Source organism: Equus przewalskii, chromosome 29 (genome assembly GCF_037783145.1).
Source record: "Equus przewalskii isolate Varuska chromosome 29, EquPr2, whole genome shotgun sequence".
NCBI classification, from domain to species: domain Eukaryota; kingdom Metazoa; phylum Chordata; class Mammalia; order Perissodactyla; family Equidae; genus Equus; species Equus przewalskii.
In genome coordinates this window covers 42639854-42658098 of record NC_091859.1, presented here as the reverse complement: position 1 = coordinate 42658098, position 18245 = coordinate 42639854, and the positions used below count along the sequence as shown (strand labels likewise).

The 18245-nt window shown below is 53.3% G+C and overlaps 1 protein-coding gene and 1 long non-coding RNA gene across 23 annotated transcripts in view; one reads left to right on the top strand and one right to left on the bottom strand.

Moving 5' to 3' along the window:
* PPARA (peroxisome proliferator activated receptor alpha) overlaps positions 1–12955 on the bottom strand; it is a 66078-nt gene extending 53123 nt beyond the window's left edge. For 4 of the 22 annotated variants that reach the window (XR_011534630.1, XM_070599862.1, XM_070599881.1 and 1 more), the window contains exons 1-2: positions 11662–11797; positions 10556–10705 (exon numbers count right to left, since the gene is read on the bottom strand). The gene's annotated coding sequence lies outside the window, so the exon portion shown is untranslated. Of the gene's footprint in view, positions 1–8786; positions 8904–9510; positions 9699–10555; positions 10706–11267; positions 11555–11661; positions 11803–12061 lie in introns of those variants that run through there. The other 18 variants (XR_011534631.1, XM_070599865.1, XM_070599866.1 and 15 more) reach the window with 14 other exon arrangements.
* On the top strand, positions 12190–16930 carry LOC139080277 (uncharacterized). The gene is made up of 3 exons (XR_011534632.1): positions 12190–12463; positions 15120–15254; positions 15704–16930. It is a non-coding gene; the product is annotated as an uncharacterized lncRNA (long non-coding RNA).
* Positions 16931–18245: the final 1315 nt, after the last annotated feature.

Genomic DNA, 18245 nt, shown 5'->3' with positions numbered 1-18245 from the left:
CTGAAATTCGTGCATCATGGAACTATGCAAAGCAAGGATTGCCTGTACTTGAAAATGTGTTCTTAGAAATAGAGGCCTTGGTGCTGCTTTGTTCCTGCAGAGAGCATATCCGTTTGCTTCTGCAGGGATGGGAAGCCCTAGCGATCTGGGATCACCTTAATCCAACCTCAAGGATTGAGATTAGGTAGAACCGGGCGTCAGTCCTTGAGCAGCTGATCCATTTCCAGATCACCTGTACTTCTAGAGGGCAGCTTTTTGGGGTCCCAACCCAAAGTTTGGGATGTTTACCAGGGTTTTCCCTTCTCACAGGTTTTATATCCCAAACTTTGACTCCTGGCCGCACAGAAGTGCTACTAGGTTCTTAAGTGCATCTTCCATAAACTGGCCAACACCCAGAGACAAAATGACCCCAAATGTCAAGTTTCCATCTTCTCCAGACCTCAGCCTGGCAAGGGTTCACTACCTCATGAGCTCTCCAACACCTCGGCATGTGTTTAACGACTCTGTCCACCTTTTTGAGTTGACTTCCAAACTACTAAGCCATTACCAGAAATGGAGCCAGCATCTTAACATGTACAAAGCACTCAATAGTCATGAATATTTATCAGCTCCACAGTTTGAAATGGTGCTTTTTCTCTTTATTTTTTTACTTCCAGAGCTACCAAGAAGTATTTCTGTCTCTTCAATGAAATCCATAGACTGGAATATAGGGAAACAATTAGATGTTCTTAAGGTTTTCCTCAGATTCAGGCAAACAACAGCTTCCTAATAAAATTTTAGGACAGAAAAATTGTCATCTTTTCCACAAGCAGGAGGGCACAGACCATTAAGTAGAGAGGAAGGCTCTGTTCACTGGGCAGACAGTTTTAGGTACCTCCCATGCTGGGCCATGTTGTAGCCCCTCTGGGCACAGAGTGAAGGAGACAGACAAACATCATGGCCCACGGTGCTGCTGTTCCAGCAAGGGAGTCAGAGGAAAGACGACAATGAAAGCAGCTGCCATGTTAGATGGAGACAGTGCGGGGAAGGGGCTCAGAGAAGACCTCCCCCAGGGGAATGAGCATGACATGACATCCCTCATGACATTCCTCCTTCTATGAACAGGGACACGGAGCTGGGAGAGTCCTACAGACCCCATGACCCAGCACTCTAGCCTCCCCTACAGCTGGCCCCCTCAGCACCAGCCTAACGGAGGGAAGGAAGGAGCCGCCAGGCTCTGCGCTCACTGTGCTGTCCTTCCTGACATCTGTCTCCTAAAACTCTCATGGCCTGGGCGAGGTCCACACTACCTGCCCCACCTTAGCTGCCTAAGGCACTGCGCAATGCTGGTCACCACTTTTTATCTTTGATGTCACAGATTAGCCCTTAATTGACAGAGCTGGACAATGAACAGGTCACCCACACTCGAGTGTGGGTAAGACACGTTCAGTGGTCTCAGTACCCCACACCTCCTTGAGCAGGTGTTAGGTGCCAATAGACTGTGAGTTCCAGGAGGGCAGGACCATGGTGTGGTGGCAAACAATGGCCCCCAAAGATGTCCACGCTCCAATCCCAGAGCCTATGGACATGTCACCATGGCAAAGGGGGCTCCGCAGAGGTGATTAAGGTACCATTATGGGCTGATATGTGTCCCCCAAAAACATACATCCACATCCTAACCCCTAGTCCTTCGGAATGTGACCTTACTGGAAACGGGGTCTTTGCAGGCGTAGTTACGATGAGGCCATACTAAAGTCGGGGGCCCCTGATCCAATATGACTGGTGTCCTTATGAAAAAAGGAAATTTGGACACAGATCCACACACACAGAGAACCCAGGGGAAGACCCAGGCAGAGACCGGAGAGATGCTTCTACAAGCCAAAGAACGTCCAGGGAGGACGGCCACCACCAGGAGCTGGGAGGAGGCAAGGAAGGCTCCTCCTCAGAGGCTCAGAGGGAGCACAGCCCTGCTGACACCTGATTTCAGACTTTCGGTCTCCAGAACAGCGAGAGAATAAATTTCTGTTTTCAAAGCCCCCGGATCGTGGTGCTTTGTTAGGGCAGCCCCAGGAGACCGAGGTACAGACCCCGAGAGGGGAGATCACCGAGATTACCTGGTGGGCCCGATCAGATCGCTGCAGCCCTTAAAAGCAGACAAGTTTCTCTGGTTGAAATGAGGCAGAAGAAAAGGGAGGTCAGAGAGATGCAGAGCATGAGAAGGACTCCACCCTTGCTGCTGGTTTGGGCAACAAAGGGGCCACGAGCAAAGGGATGTGGGCCCCTCAGCTGATACCCAGTGCAGAAACAGGGGCCAGAGGGGGCTTTCAAAACTCACAGAATTGTACATCTAAAAAGGATGAATTTTACTGTATGTAAATTATACCTCAATAAACCTGACCAAAAAAAGCCCTTCAAACCCATCTCCATTGCCTGGTTTTTAGGGAGCCTACTAGAAAGAGGCGGGGCTGGTGTCGGAAGCTGGCCCAACACATCATCACGCCCATGGGGGTTTCCCAGGAACACCTGGCAGCCAGCCCCGAACGCAGCCACAGGGCTCAGGACCCCGGGGCGGGAGACGGCTGCCTCCCTCCCTCCCTCTGCACCCCCCACCCCACAAAGCCAGAAGCCAGCCTGCCCTACCGCACCCCCCCCCCGAGGCGCTGACATCACTCACTACCATCCTAGGAAAGGGCTCACATTTGTCTAGGAAATAATTTGCCTCGTTCGCGTCTATCAAACCAAATGGTGTCAAGCTACCAGCACTCACCGTCCAGCTCATGTCACTTCAAGTCTGCCTGTCAGGAAGCAATTATCACACTCATGTGATTAACACAGACTCACTGCTCAGAAGGCTTATCTGCTCTTAATGCTGGAACTACTGGCGACAAGGAGAGACAGACACAGTGACTAAACACACAGTGTTTCCTGAACGTCAGTCATTAGTAGCACGACGACAGTTAACATCCACCTGAGATTTGGATTCTGCTGACCTAAGAGGGTCAGAAGGATTTCACGTATCACTTAATGCCTTTAAGATAAGCCTCACAACTAAAATGGGTTCTGAAATTTCTTGGGTGACTTTTATTTACTCTTTCCTCTCTCCCAACTTAGTTCCTTTAGGGAATTTGAAAGACAAGCATTTCCTAGGCTGCACATTCTGCTCGGGGTTAAAATGCTGCTTGCTCCGGCAGCCGCCACGGTGCCAGGGAGCAGCCCTGCCTCGAGCTGGCTCTTACCACACAGCTCATGTCCTGGGCTTCGTGCCTGCCTCCCCTCTGAGCCTGCGGTCGTGCTCAGGCAACTGGGCCTGTTGTGTTCCCACTGCTTTCCCAACACGTAGAACACTGCCTGGCACAGAGTAGGCGCTCAGTAAACATGTGCTGAATGAATGAATGAGTTCAGGAAGAAATGACTGAAGTGCCCCCTGAACAGCTGCTGAAGTGAAGGCAGAATCTGTCAAATCAGAGAGATTCAAACTGCCGTAGGGTATCTGAGGGGCGACATTCCTGCATCTGGTTTGGGGGAGGATCAAGGAAGTCTTCACGAAGGAGGTGGTGTCCGATGAGGCCTTGACGGAATCTCAAACGGAGGAGATCCCACAGGAGCTGCAGCTCGCACAGCCGGTCCTGTAGCGCCTGCTGGCAGTGCGCTCCAGGAGGATGGTGAGCGAGGCAGCTAGGGATCCCCCCACCCTCGGGTCCGTGACCCACTGACTCATCACTCATCTGGGAGAGGGACTTCCATCAAGCTGCCAGGCAAATTGCATGCGCTTTGGAGAAAAAGCCCTGAGCTGGTTAGTGCTTCTATCAGAGAGATCGCCCTGGGCACGCACTTCAGAGAGGTTTTCCTAAGAAAGCAATTTGAAGCTGAGATCTCCAGAGTAGAGGTTATGGGGGTGAGGTGGGGGACGAGGGTGAGGGAGTGCCCCAGGGATGAAGCAGGAAGCACGGTGGGTGGGAGGAACCAGTAGTGTAGAAAGAAAGTCGGCCCCTGAGTCGTAGGGCCAGGCCTTCCTAGTCAGGACGGGAGCTGACAAATGAGGATGAGTGAGTCAGCGTTAAGGCTGGAGAGCGAACCATAAGCAAAGAAACATCTACAGAGTTCTTACTATGCCAGGTACCACCCCCCATGGAAAGCACTAGTATTTGCCCCATCTGGAGACAGGGAAACTGAGGCACAGGTGAGAGGAGCAGTCCACGTGCGTCGGAGAGCTGAGGGTCGGGACCCTGCACTTGTCCTGCCTCTGTTGCCCCAGCAGAGGCCACTCACTGGACAAGGACGAAGACCACGGTCAGGGAGGGCAAACACAGGTGGCTCAGAACCGGACGCTCTAAGTTTGAGCCTCAGGGAGGGTGGGTGGTGGTGTCGGGAAGGCCAGTGGGTGCTGGGCCTGACGTCACGACAAGGATGACGAAGAGCAGGGGACCTCTAGGGAGGTGGCGAGGTGGGCTGGATCCAGGCCACCATGGAGACGAAGTGCTGGCACAGGGGGAGGGAAAGCCAGGAGGGCTCGGAGGAAGGTACACACAGAGGACCAGAAAGGGAACAGCCGTCCCACGGCCCCTTGGCAATTCAACGTCACGTGTGTAAACACGATGACAGCAGCTGTCTAGAATGACAGGCCGGTGGATGTGTTAATGCCTTAGGTTGGAACTGCACCTTTTCATCTCTTGAAAGTAATTCCGTCCCTGAGTTCTGAGTTTTAATGGCTTGGCTTGTCTTTCACGTTTCCTTAAAGGGACTGAACCAGATCCGAGACCCTAAGTGGGCATGTATCTTTCTGAACTGTCTCCTAGAAAATGGTTTATTCAACTCAGACAGCCCACATCTGAATTCATTCACGCCAAACACAGCAACCCCATGCTCCCTAGGTACCATGCTCTCTAATCTGTCCATGATTCAGCCGTGGATATACCTGGGTTTTTTTCCTCCTAGATTCTCCTTTCTCTCAAGCGTTGTACCTCTCTTCGTATCAAAGATTACCAGCCGTCCTTGAATCTGGTTAAATATTCACCCTGCCTCAACTTCTGACCTAGACACTGAAAGCTAACTTTGTTAGATTCATCTAAGTAAAGAGAAGAGAGGAGGAAAAAAAGTTGATAATCTTCAGTTTCCAGAGTGAGAGAAAAATTTCATAGTTCTCTCCTCTTAGATTGAAATCCTGCTAAGCATTCTTTAGACTCTACATTCACACACGAAGGCCAGGACTCAGGAAGAATTGCTACTGCTCTCCCCCGAAAGCTTTCCACGCAAACCTTCCTCTGCCACCATCCGCAGTCGCCCCCAGCCAGGAATGGTAACCTTCCTCCTTCTGGTCAACGCATCAGCGCTGATCCGCACTTCCTGTCTCTTCGCTGCCGGTTCTGAGCTTTGGTTTCCAGGCTGCTCCAGGGCTCGGTCAGCATCCTTCACCTGCCATTGGTGACCACCCTCCCATCTCTTTCAGAAATGCTCCACACACAACTGAGTGCATGCGCCTTCACCCACCTTTTTCCCTAGGTCTAGAACCTTCTTTCTCTGACTTGGACAAACCCTCCAGGCACCAATACTTCCACCCCAAGTTCTTTCATCATCACTTGTCATACATGCTTTTTTGTTTTTGGTGAAGAAGATTGGCCCTGAGCTCACATCTGTGCCAATCTTCCTCTATTTTATGTGGGATGCCACCAGAGCATGGCTTGATGAGTGGGCTAGCTCCATGCCCGGGATGCAAACTGGTGAAACCCCGGGCTGCCAAAGTGGAGCGTGCAAACCTAATCACTCAGCCACGGGGCCGGCCCCCACACATGCTCTTTTAATCCTGTTTGTGCTGGTCTTGTCTCTCAAGGAACATCAGTTTCAAGTGCATTTAAATTCTCCAATACCTTTCTCTTCTTCACGCTTCTTATTTTTCAAAGCCGCCTTCTTCTTTGGGGTCTCACCTCCCATCAAGCTCTCACTGTCAATTTCTTTGCACAATTGAACTTTTTTAAAAACTACTTGTCTCTTCTAGCACTCCGTACTGAACATAACGATTAGGGTTATTTCTATGATTTGAGAACCACAGCAAGAGAATGCCTTCCTTTCTAGAAAATACTCTCAACAAGGGAGTTTTTCTAAAGAAAGAAGAGAACAAAGGTCGTTTTCTGAACTGGCACGCACATCGGTCTGCCTGCTGTGCACCATCAGGAGGGCTCGGCAGAGACGGGAGCGGAAGCTGCCTTGCCTAGATCGCCTAAGAGACTCTGTAACATTTTCAAAGTGGAAAATAAGGGCAATCATAATACTCAAGCAAAATACTCCCCTCACAGATCCTAACATCTACGGGAGCCATGCACGTGTCAAATGCAGCCCTGTTTGTTTCTATTATAAATAACTTCCACACACACAGAGATGATTCTGTTTAACCCAAATTTCAAATTTCTCTGAACAATCTTCCGTTTAAACATCATTCACGTTAATCCTATCCTCAATGCACAGACAGAAAAACAGAAATAGACTGTGAGTAGACAACAGTGAATAAAGAAGACACTAGCCCGGTCATCATGCTGTCCCGCAAAATGAGCCACAATGAGACGGCCGTCTCGAATTTATCAAACGTACTGATAATCGCAGACAGAGTGGAATATGCTCCTCTCATTGGCAGCCTGATAGATGTCAACTTGTCCAATAAGGAAAGCTGCCTGAAAATGCTTCCAAGAATTCTTCCAGTGAAAAAAACCCCATCTGGCATACAGGTAATAGAAAAAAACTTGCTTTCAGATCATCAAGATGTGGTTGTCCCTTGATTCTGCAATCTTGTATTTTATAAGCCTATTGCTCAACTGTAAACATGCATTTACATCTTCACATAAGGCTGACAACTAATTACTTAGACTATTTCAGAAAGGGACATAGCCACATGTCAACCTCACCATAACCAGGTCTCTTTCACTGGAGCTTGGCGATTTGTCACCTCAGCGTGGTTATCACATAACCACAGACTGACTCAGTTACAAATGGCGGCAGGAAAACCTGGGGCCTCACCCACTCTTTAAAATGGGGGAAAAAAGGGAACTGCAATACACTGTTTACTTAACTTTATTATAACTTCAAATCATTCCCATGAAGCTCATAATCTTTGAGACAATTAGTCCTTCTGTATTTGCTTTCCTAACTCCTACCATTCAATGCAATACTTCTTCACAAGCCTACTTGGGATCTCTAAGTTAAAGCGTAAATCAATCAGAATAGAAACTGCCACTCCTTTTTATTTGCAAATCTCCTAAAATACAGCAAAGTAAAAGCAGTCAGAAGAGAGCTGCATCCTGGAACACAGAAGATGTTTAATCCGTGTTTTCTCTAATTTCTCCTGTGCAGATCTCACGTCCACAACTGGAGCGTCTGCAGGACCCTTGCCATGTTAAATATCAGCACATCCCAACGCACAAAGGTTTAAACATAGCGCTGTCCAACTGAGTCTGTTGTTTGGGATTTGAATCCATGATCTCGCAGAAAGAAAGAGCATTTTACTTCATTAGCTTCTCAAACCATCTCATAAAAAGTCTACTTAATGCATGATATACCCCAAACCTAATGATAATTACGCATAGAATTGTTTTAACTGCCACCACCACATTTACAGCCCTGACGCAACAGAAGCTTCACGTGGAAGTCCAGTGTGGCGTACAGGACACCCATCTAGCACTGATGGAAGAACGCGCTCTCACCAACCCAGGTACCAGGGAAGGGGCAAAACGGCAGGTGGAGTCCTCCTGTGGAGGGTAGGCCTGCTGTCTGTGCTTCTAAGTGCCCCAGCCAGCTCCCCGCCACGTCTGAGTACCGGAGAAAACAGAGGCCCACCAATAAATACTTGTTGAATTAAATTCTGTTCATCACTTATTTGTTAATGAACATTTACAAGTGCCGACTCAGTATACAGGACCAGCTGCGCAGAAATGAGCAAGGTACACTCCGCTGTCAGCAAGTTAGAACCAGTGGGGAGAGTGACACTAACGAGGAGCCCGATGCAGGGCAGCACCCAGGAGCCGCCCGACACAGGCGCGCCCAGGTCCAGGAAGACTGCACCGAGCCCGCGATTTCGCAGACCCGGCAAGGAGGAGGGCCAGTATGGTCTAGCTATACCGGAGTCAGGACAAATGCAAAATGCATCACCATCCAAACCTGAGGCATGTCCACGTTCAGAGAAAACACGAGCCACTCGTGACGTTTTATTCTAACTGGTGTAGAACTCTCAAGTATCTATTAAGAAATTTTTTAAAAATTTGCATATGGAGAGGAGGTGTGTTTCTTTCTGAAAGCCTTTGAAAAATCATAAAATGGTCAGAGCAAAAATCATACAGGAATCAGATGTGGCTGAGGGAAAGGGGCGGGCAGCTCAGGGTGTAGCTTCGTCCTCTCGAGACGCCTCCTGGGCCACAGACGGTTTTACAGATTTTATAAAGAATCTTCACGTAATCCACCGTTTTTGACCCTTTAGAGGCGGAAGGCAGAGGAAATCCATTTTCTGATGAGAAAATAGCAGTGGAGGGATGTGGACAAAAACCCCAGGCCTGGCAGGCAGCAGCTGAGGGACGAAAATCCAAACCTCAAGGTTAACCACCTAACGCCTTTTCCACCAGAACAAGCTGCTTTCCTGATGCAAACCAAAAATCTTCCAATACTTCTTGTCTATACGCTGATCTCAAAGCAAATGCAGCTCACACACAGGAACAGCTCGAACAGGGCTGACCCGGTGAGGAGTAAATTCTTCACTTTCGAGACCCCACCGTATCATAACTACACGATGCTAAGGAATTAAATCCTCTAGAAGCAAAGGACAAACGCACCTCCAGATAACGAGCAAATCAGACTACATTACGCCTGCGACCCACAGAAGAGGCTGGAAAATTCGCCCATGTGTTCATTTCCCTAAGAAGCTCACTGCACGCCAGCAACAGAAACACCTGGAAGAAGAAACAAGTTCTTTTAAATAAGGTCCACTGGGACATCCAGGACTTCTCCTTTTTGGCTCTTACCTTAAAACTATCTTAACACCAAGTCGGAAATTAAAATTCTCTGCCTAATTTTCCCTAACCACATAGCCTTAGAAGTGGATTGGCTTGTTTTATGTAATTAATAAGGTAGAAATAGCAGATACAGCAAATGTTTTCCTACAAACAGAAACTATGCCTCTTTTTGAAATGTCTATGAAACATTTAAAAGACTGACTTTACGCCAAGCCACCGAAAACAGGCCCTCAAATTCCAAAAAAGCAGAAATTACACAGGCCACATCCTCTAACTGCAAGGCAACAAAATTACTACAATTGTTCAAAAACACCAGCCGCTTGGAACTTAAGATACTCAACCCACTTGCCATTGAGAATACATCCACTCACACACAGAGACCGCGAGAGGGGAAAAAAGAGCAGAGAATCTGGCATGTCTAAAATCTGTTTACATTAAGCAGAGAAACATTTCAATAAAATCTTTTTAAAGATTACTTAAAGAATATTTATCATGAAAACATGGATGCTCATAGACGGCATGCAAGGAAAAAAGCACTGCTCACCAATCGCCAAACAGCACGATGCTAGGCAAGAAGAGTTCCCTCTCTGCACTCCAGTTTCATCCTTTAAGAAGGTGAGGATAATCTTTACATTTCTCTTTCATATTCTGACATAAAAATCAGCTTGACGAGCAGATCCAAAGTTGCCTTGCTCAGTAGTGAGCCAACAGCCCACAGCAGCTACTTAATAACTATTTATAGAAAGAATGAATAAATATACACATACACACACACATATAAAGGAACTGACTAATTAATGTATCTGAACGCAATGGAATATTATAGACATTTAAGATGATAAAGCACAAACATTTATTCACATGGAAAGACTTTTCATAACCTAATAGTCAATAAAGCAGGTTACAAAATAGTTTATATAGAAGAAACCTTTTTTTCTCTCCTCTCTCTGTCACACACACATACAATGTTTAAAAAACTGTTCACAATTTTGACAAACACGAGCTAGTAAAAAAACTGATTTTATGGTTACAGAATGACCTATACGTCTAAGATGTGAGAAAAGAGAGAGAAAACTTTTTTTCTACTGTCAATTTGCCTTTCCTTCAAAGTCGTACAGAATTTTGTCAGGCTCACTGTCCAGCCCCTCACGGACAGTGACCTCTCGAATCTGCAGCGTGGCTGTCGCAGTCCTAGCTGATGGCAGTTCTAGACCTGACCTGCTATCTCAGCAAGCCGTCTGCTTGACACTGAGATTAGAATTAAGACAGCTAAGAGGCCAGGACGCTGCTCTTCCCTTGTCAGCCTGAGCAACTTCAGGGTCCACCAAGTAATAACAGTTCTCTGTTACACGACCTAGTTTTAAATTACATGGAACCAGCCTGCCATGAAGAAATGAAGTTCCTAGCGAAACAGACACAATAAAGTTTTCAGAACTTAAAGGGGAATCTATCCACGTTTATCTTATTTTCAAAGCACTGAAAATATATCTCAGGTACATCACAAAAGGATAATTAACCCCCAAAATGCTGCGTAGGGCAGCGGAAAGCATTTCATTCTGGAAACAAGTAAATCAAACCCTCTATTTCACCTGCGATGCCAACGTCTGGGTTCTGCGCTTGTGCCACAAACTGTTACTTCCCAGGGGAGGGAGGGCCTTTCACGGCAGCCTTGGCACGGAGAAGGTAAAGGAGGAAACGACTGCGATACGTCCTCTGGATTCTCCCCAGCTCTCCACCACCTTGGAAGAGGAAAGTCACCGTGACCCGGCTTCTTCCACGGCAACGGCATGGCAGGAGGGTTGTTCCCAGGAAAGCCCTGGGCCCCGCCTCCCTTCCCCACTGCCCGCGCACCCCTTCCCAAGCAGGCCCGGGAGAGGAGGGTGGCTGGGTGGAGGTGGGCGTGCAGCCCCGAAGGTCCCTGAGCGCCCCTCGAAACCCAAGACAGTATACCACCACGGACTTTCTTAGAAAGAACCTTGACATGTGAGGCACGCCGTCCTTCTTTAAATGAAAAAGGCGAGGACAGCACAGGCGCGCTGCTGTCCGCTGTTAGTCTGGGGTGGGCGTGGGGGCAGAACAGACCCTCGGGACGTCCGCCGGCAGCCCCTGCGCCCCGGGGCCGCCTGACTGCGCGCGGCGCGAAGCGGGGCCGTCCAGCCAAAGCGCCCCGCGGCCGGCGCACTGCCCCGCGTGAGTTTCTCCCGTCGGACCGCGGCCGCCGGGCGCACGGCCCTGGGCTCGGTCTGTCTGGGCCTGGGGCTACCTAGCCTCGGGGATCCCCAAGGGTCTTGGGAAACGTACCCCCAGTCGGTGACGCCCAAACTCGACCGCGCCGAGGGAAGGGAGCGCCCGAGGCCCCCGCCCGGTGGGCCATCCCTCCCAGGGGACAACCTAAGGATCCAGAGGCTCTGAGGGCCCCGGCCTCGCCCGCCGCGCAGCGCAGCCCCGCCGACAGCCGCGGACGCCGGGGCTCCGGGCAGGCCCCCGGCACTCGGGGCGAGGCCGAGCACGGGTTGGCCCCCTGGGCCCGGGGATCCCGGACACAAGTCCGCGGCGGGCGCCGGAGCCCCGAGCCCCGCGCATGCGCCGCCTGGCCCCGGCCCCTCCCCCGCCCGCCGCCACCCTGGGTCCCCGGGTAGCGGAGGCCCGGCCCGCGGACCCCCGCGCGCCCGCCCGCCCGCCCGTCCCTGGGCACCTGGGGCCGCGGTCCGCCGCCTGCCGGTCCGCCGGGCGAGCGCGCCGAGGGAGGCGGCGCCGGGCAGGGCGCTAGCGGCCGCCTCCGCCCCCGCCGCCCACTGCCCCCGCCGCGGGGCCGCCGCGTCCCCTGCCCATGCCCGGCACCGCCTCCCCGCGCCCGTGCCAGCCGCGCCCCCGCGGCAAGCGCCGCCCCCTGGGCCCCAGCCCGACCCCGGCAGCGCGGGCGGCGAGCGCGGGTGGCCGACCCGGAAGCCCCGCCCCCGGGCCTCCCGTCCCGCCCTCGGGTCCCCGGCCGCTGCCCGGGCGGGACACACCTCCCGGACGGCGGCTCCCGATTGGCTTCTCGCGGGGGCGGGGGGGACCACAGAGACCACGGGGCCGCGCTGGGTGGTTCTCACCTCGTGCCCTGCAGCAGCTGCACCAGTGGGGAAACTGAGGCTGGGGAGGCGGAGGGACTGCCAAGATCACCGGGCGGGCGGGAACGGTGCCGCGATGGGACACTGCGGGCGGCTGGGCTTAGGCGCGCGCGTCGGGAGGGGCTGAAGTCCAGGCGGAGGCGGGCGCGAGGCTGCGGGACGGGTGGACGTTCCCGCCCAGCGCCTTGGCCACGCTGGCGAGGCCCTTCCTCCCTCGGGGAGCCCGGCTCTGCCGGTCTGTACGAGGATCTGGTCTAGAGGCTCGGGGGTGCGCGGGGTGGGGAGTCGGGGGCGGGCGGGGAAGGACCTGTCCCCGGGACCCCAGGGTGCCAAAGAAGGAGAAAGGGAACACGAGCTGGGAGGACGCATCAACAGGTGGCGAAGGTGCGGCTGGCGGGGGAACGGGTAGGATGAAGGGCAAAGGGGACGGGCGCGGGGAGGCGCTGCCCTCTCCGACCACCCGCCCCCCACCCCACAGCCGGCTGCCAAAGAGCCGTGCCACCTCCCCCTGTGCGTCGCGGGTGAGGGGCTGACTGTGCCCAGCCAAGGCGCTGGGCCTCTGCCAGCGCAAGGGGAGGTCGCGGCCCCGACAGCCAATAGCTAGGAGCAAGGCGGGGGGGAGGAGCTGCAAAACGGCTGTGTTTGCGCGGCGACGCCCAGCTCCCTGCGGGGAAAGCACAAAACCTCTGGTGCCAGGGCATCAGGATGCCCCTCCTTTGGGAACGAAATGTGTGCTATGCCAGCCCTCCTCCCTGCCCTCCCGCTGCTCCTGCCACTGATCTATTTGTAGCGGCAAGCGCCCAGGAGGACCTACTCGGGGCAGGCAACGCGGCTCCAGCAAATCCCTGCATCAGGCAGTCGCTGGAGAACAGGCCGGAGCGGTCCCTTTCGCAGATGCCTTTTAAACTCACGATGGTTGGTTAGCTCCATGCCTGGGTGAACTTTGCCCCACCATGCACACACCCACACAACCTTCCCACTTGTAGCCAGACAAGTCCAGATTTTATTGCACACTAGCAATAGCCAATATTTGTATTATGTTTCACTAGGAAGTGTTCCCCGTACGTTATATCCTGGCTATCTGTTGAGTGGGGAGGCGACAGTATTATTTATTTGTGCGGCTAGGGGCCATCGTGTGCTGGGTGTCATGGATATAGCAGTGAAGGAAGCTGACGAGCACCTCCCCTTGTGGAGCTTGTGTCCTCATGAGGACCTTCAGGCTCAAAGATGTCACCTGATGTACTCCGGATCCCAGGCTGTCAAGGACTAAGAGTCCAAACGTAGGTGTGTTGGCTTCTTTTCCCACTTGCACCGCAGTGGTCTGCCATAAATCCAGCTCAACCAGGCAAGCTGGAAAGACCCGGGAACGGTCGTTTTGAACGAGGACAAAGGAAGCTGTGCAGGGTTCAACAGAGTGGTGTGCACATCCAGCAGACACAGAGAAGTGATATTCTGGGGTTCTTGGGGTTCCCAAGGTTTTAGGGAGACAAAACTTGTTTTTCATGCATGTGTTGATAGTTGTCGCTGAGCAAATGCTCCAGCCAGGCCCCCACAGGTAGAAAGGGGAAGGAAGTGCAGGAATTTCTCATGGGAGGGTCCTGGCTGGAAATGGCTCCATACATGCTGCCCCCTGGGGAACTGTGGGTTCCTGTTTGCCGTGAAGACCTTGTCACTCACCCAGCATAGGAGAAACTTCCACAAAGGACACCCCCTGCGCCGCCCCCAGCTGCAGGAAATCTCTCCCTCCCTTCTTACCTCCTTCAATGTTGATGGAGCGTAGGCAACACAGCAGAACAGAGACGGCCGTCTGTGCAGGGCCTGAGCAGAAGTCTGTAACTTCAGGGACAAATCAGCGCTCTCGCAAACACGTCTGAGCCCCACCTGGTTCCCCTTGGAGCCTTCGTCAATCCTGGAGCATTTGGGGGCACATGTATCTCAGTTTGTAGCTTCCATTTATCTGGTGCTGATGCTGTTCCAGGGCCCGTTTCATGTTTTCTAATCTTGAGGATGTTCGGAGAAATAATTATTATGGCGCCCACATTACAATGGGGAGGCAGAGGCACAGAGAGGCGCCCACTGCACCAGGTCACATAGATTGTGGGGCCCAGGATAGGAGGTGGGTCTCTGGAGCCCATGACTGCCCCGCTGAGCCACTCGGGGATACCCCAACCTGTCCAGTCCCACCAGCGCAGCCGAGACTCTCCCTCGGCCTCCCAGGGAGAATCAGGAAGTGGGGACATTCAGAGGAGGGGGTGGTGACCTGAAGTGATAGGGGTCTGCCCCCAATACTAGGCAGCAGGTTACACCCCAAACGTGTAAGCAGGTAGGGTCAGCTGTCTGTGTTCAGAGAGAATGTGAGACCCAACTGCTGGCCCCAGCCTGTGCCGGGGGAAGCTTCCCCCAGGGGTCTGGGGGTCCGGGCGGCGGAGTCTGTCTGTTTGCCCTACAACTCAGCCAAGCCCTCTTCCAGGGCCTGTCCAGGGCCTCTGCGGGTCACTTGCTTGCCCTTTGCTGATCCACAAAGCTTCCTGATGAGATGGAATCTGTGCTTCCTGAGTGTTGTGAGCCAGGGCAGTGGCCTCTGATCTCCTGGAAGCGTGCCTTCAGGTCAGGTGGTGGAAGTTGTCGGGGCGGGGGGAGGCAAATTGAGAAAGGGAGAGTTCACTGTCGGAAGGACAGAGCCGCTCCGTGGCCCGCAGCAGGACATCGGTGGGGACCAGCCATGGTCATGTGCATGGCTGCCGTCTTAGTGATGACAGCAAAACCTCATGGGTCCAGGTAATGTAGTCTTGTCACTTTAAGGCACAGAACTCGCAACAGTCCTGCAAGGCAACTAGGTTCGTCCTCGTTTTACAGATGAGGAAACTGAGAACCAGGGACGACGTCACTTCGCTGAGGTCTCCAAGAGAGAGCAAGAACCGGCTCTCAGAGTCCAAACCCACTCTACCATCCACACCTGCCCCGGGGTACCCCCAGGGGTTGGCTGTCTGGTTCAGAAACCTGTGCTTTCCTGGCCTGATACCCGGGCTGTCTCTGGCAGATCCAGGAGCACGGTTTTAAGGATCAGTCTCGGTCCCAGAGCTCCAGAGAGGCAGCTGTGACACAGTGGCAGTGGCAGGAGAGAGGGGCCATATTCAAGGGGAGAGAGAGTGGAAATGGTACAAGACGGACAGAGGTAGGTAGCACCTTGTGGCCAGGTGGGGAGTTTGGCTCGACTCCAACAGATTAGTACAAATAATAAATGATACATGTTAACTAATTGTTATTACTGAAGGAGAAGTGGTGGTGGCGGTAGGTAAAGCCATGTGCTCACTTGAGGTCTGCAGGTTCTGGAACCTTCTGCAGGCCCAGCAGCTGCTGCTGTCATAGACACTCCACCCCTTTGATAAATAACCTGTCCCCAGCCAAAGTTTACAGACTGGCTTTGCTACAGTGTCCACCTCAATGTGGCTTCTCCGTTCCAGAGAAGCCCGCAACAACGCAACAACGCACCCGCAGCAGCCCGGCCCCCGTCCCCTTCCCTCCAGAGAGTCAGATACTCTCCTCGTCAGCACTCGCTATTCCATCCCCCGGTGGCTTAATCTCCTTGGGACAGGGCCTGAGTCATCGACGTCCTTTGTCTAGGGTGAGTGTGGAGCTTCAGGACCCCCGTGACCTGGTGAAGAGAGTCTGGCCGTAAAGCATGATGGATAGACGAATTCGGTTGATCGGGGACGTTCCGCTCTGCTGGAGATGGAGATCTGACCCAGGAGGGGTCCCACCCGGGACCTGCACTGTTGTGGGTGGGCGAGGTCTGGGGGACTGAGACGGGACCCTGTGTGTTGATGCCCAAATGCACAATAAAGGCAGGTGGATATGCACGTCACTGCCTCTGCCTGGGGCATCCCCGTTTCCCTCCTGAGGTCAACAGATAGAACCTGGGGTTTGGAGTCGCACAGACCTGGATTCCAAACCATGCTCTACCTTCTACTCATAACACAGCCTTGGCCACACGACTTGCCCATCTCTAAAAGAGGCAGCAATGCTTGCCTCCATAGACTCTGGGGTGAGAATTAGGAGGCTGCCTGAGGGAAGCGCAGGGTCAGGACCTGAAAGATGGGTCAGATTTGAGACTTGGTGATCACCTACCAGAGGCCTCTACCAAGGATCACCTCCTCCAGGAAGCCTGCTTGGCATCCATCCCACCCGCAAAGCTGCCCTCTTCCCTGGGTCGCAGCTGCCTCCCATGTGGCTTTTGTCTAGTTCAGCGCTGCCTTTCTGGTGCCTAGTCCTGTCTTGCCACTCGAAATGGCGGACGTTGATTGAGCCCTCGAACCTCCCTGACACCTGGCCAGGTGCCTGTGTGTTGCTCCCTCACGTGATCCTCAGATCTAGCCTGGTATCTGCCTTTCATAGAAGAGTCCTGTCAGCCATGGAGGCAGCGTGAACTTGAGCCCGAGCAGCCTGCCAGCCCCCAGCCCCCAGCTGCGGCTCCAGGAGAGAGCTCTGTGCCAGCTGGGCCAGCCTCACCCAGTTCTTCAGTCCGGGAGCCTAGCACCGGGCCTGGCACACAGGAGCCTCCGTGAGTGTGCGAGGCTGTTCTGTTGGCACCTGCTGCCTTGGTCATCACTGACTAGAGGAGGTGGCCCGTGGTGCCCAGCCCCCTGAAGGGACAGACCATGTCTGACAGAATGTTCCCAGTCTGCAGCAAAATGGAGAAGAAAAGCCAGGACATTGCAGAGAGATTGTAAAGCTTCATCTAGTTGATGTCAAGAAATACCCCTTTTCTCCCTGAGAGCGTCCTTTACATTCTTGCATTGTTATTCAAAATGCTTTTTCTGAATAAAAATGTCTTAGATGAAGTGCTGATAACAGGGACTGGTATGTTTTGACTCGACAGACCCCGAAGCTGTGTAAAGTGCTGTTGGTTCATAAATCCCCAAGTCGAGGGCCCGTAGGCCCAGGTGGGCTCTGTTTACTGATAAACACGCAGCCGGTTGTGAAGGCCTGCTGACATTTTTCCAGGCTTCTGCTGCCCAGCTCTCTCCTCCAGGTTTACTTACGATATTTGTGTTCAAGTCAACACCCGGGCTCGGGCTAGTGTCGAGACTTGCACATGGAACGTAAAATCGCTCGTGAGGGCCTGATTTCCATCTTAGGCAGAGCGAGGCGGCAGAGTGTGGGCCGCTGCCTGGGGAGCCTGCGTCAGTCACACACCCACGCAGGGCCTTGGCTCACATGCCATTGGGCACCCTTGGGGCGGGGGTCCGGCCTGGGGACGAGCCTACCCTCTGCCTGGGAGCCTGAGGTCTGCGGGGGAGGGAGTTGGCTGGAGGCAGGAAGAAAGGTGAATTCTGTGTGCTGTGCGAGGGCAGTCCCCAGGGGAACGCTCCCTAGAAGGTGACGGTGGCCCCAGGTGGAGGACTCGGGGCCAGCACCCTGGCGGGAGGGGTTCCTGGATGGTTGGTGGGACAGGCCAACGACTGGGAGACTGTAGCCTGTCATTTCATCTCTCCAGGAGGATGCGTTAGATTAAGTCTGCGAATGTTAGCACTGAGTGTAATTTTAAAACAAAACCCCGAGGGGCTGGCCCCGTGGCCGAGTGGTTAAGTTCTCGCGCTCCGCTGCAGGCGGCCCAGTGTTTCGTTGGTTCAAATCCTGGGCGCGGACACGGCACTGCTCATCAAACCACGCTGAAGCAGCGTCCCACATGCCGCAACTAGAAGGACCCACAACGGAGAATATACAACTATGTACTGGGGGGCTTTGGGGAGAAAAAGGAAAAAATAAAATCTTTAAAAAAAAAACCCAAAATCCCGCCCCCGTCAAAAACAAAGCTCTAGTAGTCGCTAAGTAGGTGCCAGGTACTGTGCTGGCCCTTGAGTGTGACTCCCATGTCACCACCCAGCGCCCACAGTGCTGACTCTCTCTAGGAGGGCGCCATGGGCACTGGGCTCCTGCAGGGCTGCCGGAAAGTTCCGGGTGCCCCCCCACTCCCAACTCCCAGGCGTCTGGCCACTGGAGCCTCCAGCCTACCAGGAGGGAGACTGCTCAGACCTCGACTTCTGTCCTCGCACTCCGTCCCCCCAGGTCAAGGTCCCAACCTTGCCAGCTTGACAAAGGTCTTGGGACAGAAGGGCTGAGCTCCATCTCCTGCTTCCTGCTGCCCCCAACTCAGCCTTGGGGT